The sequence below is a fragment of the Schistocerca gregaria genome, chromosome 4, assembly GCF_023897955.1.
Source record: "Schistocerca gregaria isolate iqSchGreg1 chromosome 4, iqSchGreg1.2, whole genome shotgun sequence".
Lineage (NCBI taxonomy): Eukaryota > Metazoa > Arthropoda > Insecta > Orthoptera > Acrididae > Schistocerca > Schistocerca gregaria.
The window spans coordinates 256,179,055-256,192,181 of record NC_064923.1 but is presented as its reverse complement, the minus strand read 5'-3'; the positions used below and the strand labels follow the sequence as shown (position 1 = coordinate 256,192,181).

The window sequence follows — 13,127 nt, the reverse complement described above, 5'->3', positions numbered from 1 at the left end:
TGCCATGTCATCCTCACCCCACAGGCGTCACTGGATGCGGCTATGGAAGCGCATGTGGTCAGCACACCGCTCTCCTGGCCGTATGTCAGTTTCCGAGACCAGAGCTACTACTTCTCAATCAAGTAGCTCCTCAGTTTGCCTCACAAGGGCTAAGTGCACCCTGTTGGCCAACAGTGCTTGGCAGACCAGATGGTCACCCATTCAAGTGCTCACCCAGCCTGACAGCCCTCTTAACTTTAGTAATCTGATGGGAACTGGTGTTACCACTGCAGCAAGGCTGTTGGCACTGAGTCAAATGCTTTTTGGAAATCAAGTAGTTCTGCATCCACCTGACTACCTCGATGCAAAGCTTTCAGTATGTCATATGAGAGAAGTGCAAGTTGGGTTTTACATGACTGATGTTATCAGCATGCATTCTGCTTGGCATGGAGGAGGTCATTCTATTCAAGACACCTCATTCTATTTGAGCTCAGAATATGTTTTAAGATTCTACAACAAATTGATGTAAAGGATATTGGATGGTAGTTTTGTGGATCATTTCTACTACCCTCCTTGTAGACGGGTATGACCTATGCCTTCCTCCAAGAAATGTGCATGGCTTTTTGGTCGAGGGATCTATGATAGATTATACTTAGACAAGTAGCTAACTTAGCCACAAATTCAATACAGAATCTGATGGGGATTCCATTTGGTCCTTGAGCTTTATTTAATTTTTTACGACTTCAGCTGATTCTCAACATTAATGACACTAATACTGAATTCAATGAGGATTAAATTGGGGCAATTCTCCTGGATTTTACTTTGTAAATGAACATTTGAAAACAGAGTTAAGCATTTCAGCTTTTGATTTACTGTCCTCAATTTCAGTTTCTGACTCATTCGCTAGGTCGTGGACACTAATTCAGGTGCCACTAACAGCCTTTACATACAACCAGAATTTCTTTGGGTTCCGTCAAAGATTATTTGACAGTACTCTGCTGCGGTCATCACTGAAGGCTTCACGCATTGCCCTCGTGACAATCAAATGTGTTTCATTCTGCATCCATCTATCTATACCTATGCTTTGTTTTACACCTATTTTGCAATAATTTTTGTTTCTTTATAAGTTTCTTTACAGTGACTATATACCATGGATGGTTCACCCCAATATGAACTGTTCTACTGGGTACATATCTATCCAGCACATAGTCAACTATTCTCTTAAACTTGAGCCATAGTTTGGTTGGTTGGTTGTTTGGGGAAGGAGACCAGACAGCGTGGTCATAGGTCTCATCGGATTAGGGGAGGATGGGGAAGGAAGTTGGCCGTGCCCTTTCAGAGGAACTATCCCGGCATTTGCTTGAAACGATTTAGGGAAATCACGGAAAACCTAAATCAGGATGGCTGGACACGGGATTGAACCGTCGTCCTCCCGAATGCGAGTCCAGTGTCTAACCACTGCGCCACCTCGGTCGGTTGAGCCATAGTTTCTCTAACCTTGTGTTGAAAACTACATGTTGCTCATTGATTTTTTATCTAGTTTACTGAACATCTCAGTAACCCTTTGTACTTTGGTAACCATTGTTGCCATAGCTATGTAACAGTGATTGATACTAGTTTCAATGTGGACATCCTTAAAGAAGTCAGGTCTATTGGTTTCCATTACATCTAATATACTTCCATCATGAGTGGGGTACCGAACTATCTATTCTAGTTAGTTCGCACAAAAGGCATTTAGTAATGTTTTACAGGATGTCTTACCATGCCCACCACTAGCAAAACTGTAATTTTCCTAATTAATTGTTGGATGATTAAAGTGTTCACCAATGATTACAGTATGATAGGGGAAACATACATACAAGTGAACCGAGATTTTCTCTCAAGTTACTGGTTACATCAGGAGATGTGTCTGGCGGGCAACAGAAGGAGCCAATTACCAGTTTACGCCCATCCCTGATATTGAGTGTTGCCCAAATAATCTCACATGTAGCTGCAATTCCTATCTCAGTGGATTAGAGTTTCTTGACTACTATGTCAAATATACCAACTCCATTTCCCATTACCCCATCCCTTTGATATATTCACAAATTTTTCCCAAATGTCTTACTGCTATCAACTGAAGGTTTCAACCAGCTTCACTGCTTCTCAGGAACACTTGACACATTGGCACTTAACCACTAGGTTTTTAATACTCTCATGTGCCACAGGCATTTCTTTTCATCTTGTACTGATACATTTGGATTTCCTACAGCTATCATTACCTGGATTTGATATGGATGGTTCCTAATCTAAAAATTGCTTTGTGCACCCCACATGTAGATGGGTACCTCGGTAATAGCCTCTGATGTGTAGTGCACACCGGACCCATTTAGGGGGCCCTACAGTTCTCAATCCCATGGTGCAAGTCCACAAAGTCACTGCCTAGCTTGTCACAGAACTTCTTAAGTCTCTGGTTCAGTCCTTACACTCAACTCAAAACCAAGGGGCTACAATCAGTTCTGAGGAAAATGCTGCAAATTGTGAGCTTTTTTGAAACTCAATGCGCAAGGCTGGTCTTCTCAACCTTCTCTGCTACTCACTGGAATGATCCAAGTATGACCTTGGAGTCCAGATGATAGGCATCATTTGTTACAGCATGTTCCACAATATGCAGTTGTTGTTTCCTGTTCCGTCAATGGCTGTGGTTGCCAGAACAGTCTCTTCAACACACTGAATAAGGCTCCAACTTTCTCACTGAGTGCACCTGGTGTTCTTTCCCGTCCCTTGCTGCCATTTACCTAATATGTGTCATAATTCACCATACATTTGAACTGCCTATGATTAATAGACCCCTGTCCTTTTTTGTCTGCCCCCTCTTGATGCTGTACAAAACAGATTTCCCCACAACAGGTGAAGTGAATCTCACTGGCTCTGTTTCAGTTACAGTGAAAGATAGCACCTCAAACTTGTTGGTTGGGGAGCCCTTCCTGGTCCCCATCCACACTACCATTGAAATGCCACTCACAGTCAAATGGATGAGTAATGACAGATCCCATACTTTCTGCAGAGCAGGTACCTTTGATACTGATACAACAGGTAGATGACTATTGGGAGCTTTTCCAACACACTGACTCGCAACAGTTGCCAATAAGAAGATTCCAGCAGACAAAAGTAGGTGGCTACAATAATGCCGGTTTACAAGAAAGGACACAGGAGTCATTACAAAAATGACACAGGCATGTCTCTGCGAAATACAGTGTATAAAATATATTCTTAAATAGTAATAAGGTGACTAGCGCTAACAGCTAAAAATATCTTTCTAGAAGAACAAACAGGTTTTCAGAAATTTAATTGTGCACAGACATAAACTATGTGAAAGCTTTTGATAAAGTAATGCTGTAGAGAAGAACTGTGGGAGATAATGTCTGCCTATAATAAAGGTAGAAGAAAGTAAATCATCACCGCAGAAAAGGAAAAATAAGACCAAGATACATTTGGGAGTAAGACAAGGATGCAGTTTGTGTCCTTTTTTTAATATTTATATTGATGATGTACTGAGGCAACAGAAAAGTAAATCAAGTTTTTATACTTATGATTTCAACTAAAGGAATCATTCTACAACATACTCTTTGCTGACGATAACAGTGTGACTGATGACACTGAGAACACACTCCAAACAGCTCTTATATTTTATCCACAACAGATAAGTTCTGTAATCTATTATTCTCTTCAAAGAAAACAAAAGTTTTGGCTTTCAGGCAGCAGGAGCTAATTCCCAGCAAAATAATAATAAATGATCAGTAAACAGAACAAGTACGCATGTTCAACCTTCTTAGGAAAGACTGCTTACTTATTTACGACATACATGGACATACAAAAGAAAGTAGAAATATTTAACTACATTAACAAAACAATCTATACAACTCTCAGAACTAAAGTAAGAATGGACATCCTAATTATGTTCTACAAAACTATGTCAGTAGCCTGCCAGCCATGACATATGCAAGAGAGTTATGGTCTGTTACAAAAAGAAATGAATAAAGCACACAGGAGATGCAACTGCTAAGAAGGGTGGTTAGATACACACTATTCAATAGCAGGAGGAATGCTGACATCAATGGAGAACTGGCAGTGAAAAGCTGAAATGAGCAGATTAAAGAATAAAAGAATAATTGGATGGACCATGCCACAAATATGGAAGATGACAAAATATTAAAATTAATGATGAATTATTATCCACTGGGCAAAGATCTTTCAGAAGATAGGGAGAAAACGTGGAAATGTCAATCATTTCAACCAAGAGGGCATTAACAGGCAAATGTCTAATACATGCAGAAAGAAGAAGCAGAGGGAGAGAAGGGGAACAAGGAGGAGGGCAAGAAGGAGATCAAGGGAAAAAAAAGAAGCTTGCTAACTACCTGTGGGTCATTCTGTGTAATCTGACATGAGGTGATAAGATGACCATTTCTGAATTTATTCATCCTTGGTACAAGGATACCCACTTCTTAATAATAAAACTGCCAATTATGTCACTATCCTAACTGTAACCACTTTTGATAAATTCAGGTTTGAAGACTGAAGAGTGTGTACCTGGTCAAACGTCAGGCAGCAGTTTACCCATTTTCAGAGACCTACTACTCAGTAATGAGTTGCCTTACAAACCTACTTTTTTGATGCATCTAGTATGTAGGTCACTACCTTGATATAATGTATGAAAAATAGAATACATCATTCAAAATTCTTATGAAAAATGTTGTGGGGAAAAAAAGAAAAGAACCACTTTTTCACTCTGTGCTTTAAATTAGATTTTTTTTTTAAAGCCATAACTTTGCACAAAGAAACAGTAGAGACCTCAGCTTGCACACTGTAACTCTTCAGTCCTAGTATTAAGTATAAATAACAATGAATAGAATTTAGCAATTAGTATTTCTTATCTTCGTTTAAAGATGACTCCATCACAAAAGAACATCAAATTTGATTAATTTTAAAGTCCTGAAGTCCTAAAGTTACTGAAGTGTTTACATACCTTGTAGCAATCTTAGGTGCAAAAACAAAAACCCTAACTAACTTCATTTATTGGCATAGAATAAAACAAAAATGCTACTTACACTTGCAGTCCACATTCAACACTACTGAGCACTGGTAAATAAAAACCATGTAAAATCCACTGAAAAATGTTCCTACAGTATTTGTGGTTGACCTGTAGGTCAGAACTGTAAACAGATCAGAGCTGAAAACAGTTAGTGTCTTTTCAGTGCAATGAACTAAAAGAGACAGTTTGGTTGCTCAAATGAAGCTAAATACCTTTATTCTAGTACCGTAAATTAAAAAGATACTTCAGTAAAACATAAGAAAAGTGTAAGCAACAATGAGAGAACTTCTGAAATGTATACCAGTATATACAATATTATGAAAATGCTAGTTGCTAGTCACCATACAGCAGAGATGCTGAATCGCAGATAGGCACAACAAAAAGACTGTCAGGAAGTGAAGGTTCGGCCAATGAGACATTAGTCAAAAACAGACAATGCACACACACACACACACACACACACACACACACACACACACACACACACACACACACACGACAACAGTCCCTGGTTGCTGAAGCCAGACTGCAAGCAGCAGCACATGATGGGAGAGGCAACAAGGTAGTGGGGGTAAGAAGGGAGTTGGGGTGGGAGCGGGAGGAATAGCAGGGTAAGTGTGGGGGACAGTAAAGTGATGCTTGTGGGAGCGCACAGGGGTGAGGTGGAGAGAGGTTAGGGCAGCTAGATGCAGCCAGGAGGTTTGACAGAGGGCAGGGTGTTGGGTAAAAGGAGGGAAGTAAAAAAACTGAGAGTGCATTGGTGGAACAAGACTGGAGCAACTGAATCACATATTCTGCCAGGTTTTCAGTACTTCTCATCGTACTCTGAAATGAAGAATGTCTTACCCACTATCATTTCCACCCCTTCCACAGCGGTATTCTTTCTGCCCACCGAACCTAAACAATATTCTCATCTATCCCTACACAAACCCTCTTCCCAACCTCTTGTCCCATCGCTCATATCCCTGTAATACACCTAGGTGCAAGACCTGTCCCATACCTCCTCCCACCACCATCTACTCCAGAATGCCATATGCATCACCTATCCCATAAAAGGCACGGTTACCTTTGAAACCAGTCATGTGAACTACAAGCTAAGTGGAAACCACTCTGCTGCATTCTACACAGGCATGACAACCGAACTGACAAGCTGTCTGTCCCCATGAATGGCCACCGACAAACTATGACCATGAGACAGCTGGACCACCCAGTTGCTGAGCATGCTGCCAAACATGATGTTCTTCACATAATGACTGCTTCAAGCCTGTGCCATCTAAATCCTTCCCACCAACTCCAGCTTTTCCAAACTGTGGAGGTGGGAACTCTCCCTGCAACACGTCCTACATTCCTGTAACCCTCTTGGCCTAAACCTTCGTTAGTCATTGTCATTACCCATCAAGCCTCTTCCATGTTCCCATTCGAGCACTCCCCTCTATTCCACCAACACACATAAAGTCTTTTTACTGCCCTCCTTTTTGGCTAACCCCACACTCTGCCTAACCTCCTGACTGCACCTAGCTGCCCTACCCTCTCTCCACCTCATCCCTGTACACTCCCACAAGCAGCACTTTACCGGCCCCCTCCCTTGCTATCCATCCAACTCCCTGCCCCAGCTTCCTCCTTACCTCAACCACATGGATGCCTCTCCCATCATGTGCTGCTTGCAGTCTAGCCTGAGCAGCCAGCCACGCGTTATCTGTTTACAATGAAGGCTTTGTTGGCCAAAAGCTCACTTTTTGAAAAAAAGTGATTTTCATAATAGTGTTACATTCCTTCTGGATTTTCCATTATCAGTATACACAGGTTTACAATTTTTTTCAAGAAGTTTCATTAACAAACTCAAATATAAAGAAGAAAACTGTATTTTCTAAAATTCTTCCACTTCGCACATATAACTTTGTTTTCCTTGACATCTTGAAGCGAAAAGAAAGAAAAAAAATGAGGTCACGCAAAGGTGAGAGATATTTTTTCATGGCACTTCTTGTCAAGTTCATAAAATCATGCACTGTGTCTATGCAATGATGGGACATCCATCTTACATATAACATTGGAGAAAGGGACCCAAACAGCAACATTCTTACTGGGATATGGAAGGACTTGTTGTTCAGAGATAGGCATGTAGTTAATCTCATTATCTTTATATTCATATTCATGTGATGCCTGGGAAATGTGTCCCATGTACCACTTTTAATCATATTTGAAAGCTACATACTGACTGACTTGCAGCTGCTCCCACAAAGCATTTTCATGTGCATCCATAGCATCAGTGCTCCCATTTGCATCTGTTGGAAGTCTCATCATTAGAAATGTGTTAGTAGCAGAGACTAGAAATGTATGGTATGATCGTGTTCCTGGAACTGTCCTCAATGTACTGTACCTGCTTTCTAAGAAAGCTTCATATGATTTGAACTGTGAAGAAACAAAGATAATCTGAAGTAGTTATGTACAAAATACACCACAAAATACTGTGCCTTAATATGTTGTTTGTTTCTTTGCAGGAGCTCAAATTATATGAAAATTTCTTAAAACAAAGGCACAGTACGATGAGAACAGTTCAAGAACATGATCAAATCATGCATTTCTAGCCACTGCTACTGAAGAGACTTACAATAGATAAAAATGGGAGCACTGTTGCTGTGGAAGCTCATGAAAATGCTTTGTGGGAACAGCTGCACATTGGGCATAATGTGGCTTTCAAGTATGAAATCTGGTACATGGGAGCCATTTCCCAGGCATCACATGAATTTAAAGATGTTGAGATTAATTGCATGCCTACCGCTGAATCACAACTTGACAATTTGTGCTATGAAAAAATCATATCTGTCATCTTTAAATGAACTCATTTCGTTTTTGCATCAAGAAGTCAAGAAAAACAAAGTTATATGCAAGCTGGAAGAGTTTTAAGAATACAATTCCCTTCTATATATTTGAAATTGTTAATGATACTGTTCTATGTAGAATTTTGTATCTGTATGTAGCAGTATAAATTTCCTAACTTTGTGATGTGTCTCATTACTGTTTTCATCTTTTCTTATGTTTCACTGAAGTCCCTACATAATTTACAGAAGCAGAATAAGGATTCGTTACCTCATTTGGGCTCCTAAACTGTCTCTTGTAATTTCTTACACTGAAAAGACAATTAACATACAAATTGAAAGAAAGACTGCTAACTGTATTCAACTCTCACCTGCTTCCAATTCTGACATACAGGTCAACCAAGAATACTTCGGAAATCATTTTCAATGGATTTTACATGGATTTCATTTACCAGTGTCCTATAGTGTTGAAGATGGGCTGCAAGTGTTGGTGGCATTTTCATTTTATTCTGTGCCAATGAATAAAGTTAGTTAGGATAGCCTTGTTTACACCTAAGATTGCTACCAGATATGTCAACATTCCAGCAAAAAAATCAAGTTAAAGTTCAACTGTCTATGTATCCCCTTCCCCTCACCCTCCAAAAACTTTGAAATTAATCATTTTTCATTATTATTTATACTTACTCCTAGGACAGGAGAGTTACTGCACAGGATGAAGTCTCTACTGTTTCGCTGTGCAACGTTATGACTTTTAAAAAATTACTTCCTGCCAGGAAGTTTCATATCAGCGCACACTCCGCTGCAGATTGAAAATCTCATTCTGGGTTCTTGATAATGTTGACTGGAATATTCTATTTCAAATTCTGGAGGTGGAACATGTAAAACACAGGGAGTGAAAAGATATTTACAATTTACAGAAACTAGAAGGCAGTTATAAGAGCCGAGGTATGAAAGGGAAACAGGGGTTGGAAAGGGAGTGAGACAGGGTTGTAGCCTATCCCTGATGTTATTCAATATGTATATTGAGCAAGCAGTAAAGAAATGAAAGAAAAATTTGGAATAGGAATTAAAATCCATGGAGAAGAAATAAAAACTTTGAAGTTTGCCGATGATGTCAGGGACAGGAAAGGACCTGGAAGAGCAGCTGAACAGAATGGACAGTTATCTTGAAAGGAAGATAAAAGATGAAAAGCAACAAAAGCAAAATGAAGATAATTGAATGTATTCAAATTAAATCAGGTGATGCTAAGGGGATTAAATTAAGAAATGAGACACTTAAAGCAATAAATGAGTTTTGCTATTTGGGGGGCAAAATAACTGATGATGGTCAAAGTAAAGAGGATATAAAATGTTGATTAGCCATAGCAAGCTTTTCCAAAGAAGAGAAGCTTGTTAACATCGAGTATAGATTTGAGTGTCAGGAAGTCTTTTCTGAAAGTATTTGTATGGATTGTATCCATGTATGGAAATGAAACATAGATGATGAACAGTGTACACCAGAAGAGAATAGAAGCTTTTGAAATGTGATGCTACAGAAGAATGCTGAAGATCAGATGGGTAGATCACATAACTAATGAGGAGGTACTGAATAGAATTGGGGAGAAGAGCTATTTGTGGCACAACTTGACCAGAAGAAAGGATTGTTTGGTAGGACACACTTTGAGGCATCAATGGATCACCAATTTAATATTGGAGGGAAGCGTGGAGGCTAAATATCGTAGAGGGAGCTAAGAGATGAAGACACTAAGCAGATTCAGAAGGATGTAGGTTGCAGCAGTTATTTGGAGGTGATGAGGCCTGCACGGGATAGAGTAGCATAGAGAGTTACACCAGACCAGTCTCTGGATTGAAGGCAACAACAACAACAACATATTTTGTGACTTTTCCAAAGACTTTGTTATTGTGGACCATAGAACTGTATTCAAAAAGATGTTATAGCATTAATTGCATCCATCATCTACAGATGGAGTGTCACCACTAAAAACAAGAAACAGTGTATCAAATTGACACACTGTCACAGGAATGAAACTAACATCAGAATGGGAAGACATTGGGGGTCAAGCCACTACAAGAATTGGTCCTAGATCTCCTTTTGTCCTCAGCCTACATGAATGATCTCCAAAGGACTTTTAGGATAGTTTGGAACAGTAATGCTTGCTGATGATGCATGAAAATTAATGCCAAAAATCAACCTTACTAGACACAGTTCACATAATAAGTACAAAAGGATATAACTAGTTCTTACCACAATTAAATTGCAAACAAACAAATGTGAAAAATTAAAAAAAGGCTCAGCCAACATTTCGTAACAAACTGAGTAAAGCCAAAGCTCACATTCAACCACGTATAAATCCAGAACAAAAGCAACCTGCTGGCAGTTAAAGTAGACATTAATGGTAACACACACTAAACGAAGTGCTGCATGTAAAATTCATTGAGGTTCAATTTGATGCCAAGCAAAATAGAGTCAACACAGAGATAAACTAATGCATGATTTGCTCTTAGAACTCTCTGTCATTAAGTTGAGCTAAAGATAAAGACGTTTACTTATTTTCACTTCCTGTTGATTTATAGAATTATTATATACAGCCACGGCATCTAAAGTGAATGAAGTACTTAATCAGCAGAAGCAGCAGTAGAAATATTGTTATGTAGATTACCGCACGTCTTGATATGGTCTCCTTATATGGATCACTGAATTCTTACATTCACTTGCAAACCTATTTAGTCCTTTAAGATGTTTGTTGCCAATAATATGAATAAGTGTTGACTAAAGTGTGATTTGCACAACCAAAAAGCAAGTCCTTGGTGGAATTTGAATAATGGAAGGTGTAATGACAACTCACTGAATGATTCAGACACTGAGTCATCGATCAGCCCATTAACAAGACTGAGAATATTGTTGGCTTTTAATGGAACCCTTCTTCATAGTTACACACTACACTACTGGTAAAGCATCAGAAAGATGGGAACATTTTCAGCCTTGTTTATGTGCCCCTCAATGACTCAGTACCACAAATATTTGGTTTGTTATTGTCATCTTTTCTATTATTTACATTAAACCAAGAGGTATGGAACCTCTACCAATTCCAAAGACAGTTAAAATTTTGCATCATTAGTCACTATTTCTACTAATGTGAATCGAAGGATCAAAAAGTTCTATCAAGCCCATGGGAAACAGCAGTGTTCATTGTAAGGCTGCATGATGAATAACACAGTATTGGAAGTAGGCTTTTGTTGTAGTGAACACAAGTATCTATTTTCTTTGAAAAATACTGAATATATTCATGTATATGTTACTGCCAGTATATAAACATAGCTAATAAAGTTTATTGTTAACGCAGTACACAGCTTAAGTTTCTTAAAAGGTGGTTGTGTTGTTTTTTGATGTATATATGAACTCATTTCTCGTTCCTAAAGGTTCTCCTCCTCTATTATATCTACATAACACCTTCACATAAAAATACCCATGCTGATAATTGACAAATATGTAGGCCTATGTTCATACTATAGGCCTATCGCAATGCAACCTAGCAAAATCATTTATAAAGCACTTGCCATCTTCTCAGGTGGGACGATGAAATCGAATGTTGTATTTTTCCAAACTGCATTTTATATTTAACACGAGTGAAATTGAAATTTTTTGACATGGATTTTAAAAATAAAATTTTATAACATCAGTCAACTCATTCTGCAACAATGTTACATGATTATTTGTGTACCGGCATGTGTTTTAAAACGTATTCGTCATAGTTCGTTTCTGGTTATTTTCTATTTAAGAAAGATGACTGGGTTCATTGCTTTGCTCAAGTGAAAATCTGTGTTATTAACTTTCGCTATTATTTTCCACTGCATTCAAAGTTCATATAAATTTTAATTTCAGAAATTCAGTGAAAAACAAACGAACAAAACCTGTTCTGAAACCAAGCTTGACCATATTTCTGTCGGAATTCAAAGGTTATTGAGGAATCATGAAATGTAGTGTAGGTAAGGTCTGAAAATTTTCAAACATATTTCTCCTTGAATACACAATGCGAGTCGATACTCTCTAACAATTACACTAACCTTTTTAAATTGTCAATTTCAAATGCTTCTCACTCTTGAGTGGGAAAAAAAGAGCTGTAAAAAAGTATATACTGCTAACCTATCAGAATTATGTCTTAAACCTCGTATCACTTCCTTCAAAATATACAAACAACAATATATCGATAGCTTTATCGTGTAGCGTCCGCACGACGAGCTAAGATCGAAAGAAATAATCGAAGTAGATCGAAAGTGTTAGGTCGAAATCTAACTTGAAATGATATCTTACTATCGATTGCTTTATTTATACGATAAAATCGAGTTCTTCAAACGTCAACGGCAGCGTTGTGACCGTTTTGTTTGACGCTATTGTATAGTATTTGTTGGTGTTCCGCGTATTTGAGTGCGTATTCGAAGTATATGCTGATGAGTTACAGTGAGTCCTGCATACAATTATATGACCGTTAATTGTTTCAGTCAGACCTGATCTTACATATCAGTTGGTTGTTGAAGTATTCAATCTGTGTCTTAGCCCCGGGTGCCTAATTACACGCACTTTCTTATTTGTTGTTACAAGTGCGGATCATTATTTTATATTTTTCCTTCATTGATACGGGAGCGATGCGGCCGTATATTGGTAGAAAAATGTAGCCAAAATCTTGAGTTGAGTTTATTATTTGGAAAGAAAACCATCATGCTAACTGGAAAACTTGCCCACTGCAAGACAAATAGGTGACAATTAAAATTATAATTGTTTTGGTTCATTGATCAACAGTGACAGCTGCTATAGATTGCATTTTCGCTGAGGAATCATAATAATGTCCGCTAGTCTCCAATGGATGTGAGATTAAACATGCAAGTATCAGATACAGTTAGTTGATTTTGATTTGAGGAAAGGATCTTGGGTTTCTACAAGAACAAAATAAACAATAGTAGAAGAGAGAACGTTGAATATGCCCCTGAAGGTTCATTTGACTGATCTTTTACTTGCTTATTTCATGGACTACATGGAATCTAACTGGAGGAATATATTATTAAAGAACTAGGGGAAAGGAGCACCTGCCGTCTGTTGTTATGATACCATTACACTTGCTTTCAGTACGAAATTATCAGCATGCAACTATATATGGAAAGTGTTGCTGATTTTAGAATGGGAGAACTTCAGAATGTGGCACTGACAGTGTTCTTGATAATTGGGAACATGGAAGTCAAGTCTGTTTTTGTTCATGTTTTAATGT

At 38.4% G+C, this 13,127-nt stretch overlaps 2 protein-coding genes across 5 annotated transcripts in view; one reads left to right on the top strand and one right to left on the bottom strand.

Annotated features, from left to right (window-relative positions):
- Positions 1-12,089, bottom strand: part of LOC126267029 (protein FAM50 homolog) — a 126,704-nt gene extending 114,615 nt beyond the window's left edge. The window contains exon 1 of the mRNA XM_049971811.1: positions 11,932-12,089. The gene's annotated coding sequence lies outside the window, so the exon portion shown is untranslated. The remainder of the gene's footprint in view (positions 1-11,931) is intronic.
- Positions 12,090-12,195: 106 nt separating this feature from the next.
- The window catches only part of LOC126267028 (uncharacterized), a 117,011-nt gene continuing 116,079 nt past the window's right edge, over positions 12,196-13,127 (top strand). For 2 of the 4 annotated variants that reach the window (XM_049971807.1, XM_049971810.1), the window contains exon 1: positions 12,196-12,325. The gene's annotated coding sequence lies outside the window, so the exon portion shown is untranslated. The remainder of the gene's footprint in view (positions 12,326-13,127) is intronic. The other 2 variants (XM_049971809.1, XM_049971808.1) reach the window with 2 other exon arrangements.